The sequence below is a fragment of the Anser brachyrhynchus genome, assembly GCF_964034855.1.
Source record: "Anser brachyrhynchus genome assembly, chromosome: 3".
NCBI lineage: Eukaryota > Metazoa > Chordata > Aves > Anseriformes > Anatidae > Anser > Anser brachyrhynchus.
The window spans coordinates 85521221-85522763 of record NC_137696.1 but is presented as its reverse complement, the minus strand read 5'-3'; positions in this window follow the sequence as shown (position 1 = coordinate 85522763).

Here is a 1543-nt window from a genome sequence, read left to right as displayed (position 1 = left end):
AACCCCTAGGCAATTGAAGAAAGCTCATATTCAAAGCTTTTCACACACTGAACGTGGTGATGTTAATGAAATACTTGGTAGGCCTTTCATGAAAGCTGGTCCCAAAGGGCAATGACATGATCCTTTATGCGCCTTTGAGCAGTTACTCATATGAGCAGACTGAGTAATTTCAAAGGTTCTTTGTGTGTATGCAAGTGCTTTTCTGAAGTCTATGAAATTTCTGACTCCTCCAAAGTAGATATCAATGCAACATTTTAATACATTATAGGTATTTCTGCTGAGTTACTATCCTTTCACCCATGGCTGGTAATGTTGTTCGTGACACGCTTAACTTCAAACTATGATGCAGTCTGACTAAAAATGTTTATCTTGCTAACAGTAGTTTCTCATTTGTTCTAAAGATGGATTATATGATCGTGTTGATAGCTAAAGACATTTTGTAAGACTTGCTCCCATCAAGTCTGATTCACATATATGTGAATCTTTCTGTAAACAGATTTGTTTATTTATTTATTTATTTATTTATTTATTTATTTATTTATTTTCCTGTGCCAGCACCTGGATAATTTTAAGTACAGCAGCAGCAAATTTAAACATACAGATATTTTTTTAGCAAGGGTCTCTGGCTGCTGTGCCCATTTCAGATATTCTACAAACATATTGCAGCCAGAAAAACAGAAAAAATAGCACGTGAAATTATTGTATGGGCTAGAAACTGGCCCAGGAAAAAGCAAATATAAGAAAAAGGAGCTCTGGTAACATCTTTGTAAGATTCTTCTTCACAAGTTCAGAGAGAACTGAGAACACCAGTGCTATGTTTTTTCTTCCTAGAAAAGTGGAGTCCTTTTCTTAGCACTTTAACAAAGAAAGAATTCAAGACTGGGCTTTTTATGAAAGAAATTCCAGCCTTCAAAATACCTGCAATTCTCAAATTCTCAGCATAGGAAAGTTTTTGTTTGTTTATTTGTTTGTTTTTCTGTGTTATGCCATCATTTCTTCTCAGAAAGAGTAGTCAGGCATTGGAATGGTTTGCCCAGGGAAGTGGTGGAGTCACCGTCCCTGGGGGTGTTTAAGGAAAGGTTGGATTTGGTGCTTAGGGACGTGGTTTTAGTGGGTGACATTTGTAGTAGGATGATGGTTGGACCATCTGGGAGGTCTTTTCCAACCTTAATGATTCTATGATTCTATCACTATTGTAAACAAGAACAAGAGAGAGTAATCAAAATTACATTCTTCTACTGAAACCTACAATTCTACTAACATTAAATGTTTTCAACTGCTGCTGGCCATCAGCAGCAATGTTAAAACATAATTTATGTTTTATTATTAACATTCCCTCTAACTGAAATAATATCATCCCAATTAAACGAAACAGACACAATTTTTATGAGGAGACCTAATAGTGGTCTTCCACCACTTAAAGGGGCCTACACGAAAGTTAAGGGAATGTAGTGATAGTACAAGGGGTAACAGCTTTAAACTAAAAGTAGATATTAGGAAGAAATTCTTTCCTATAAGCTTGTTGAGGCACTGGCACAGGTTG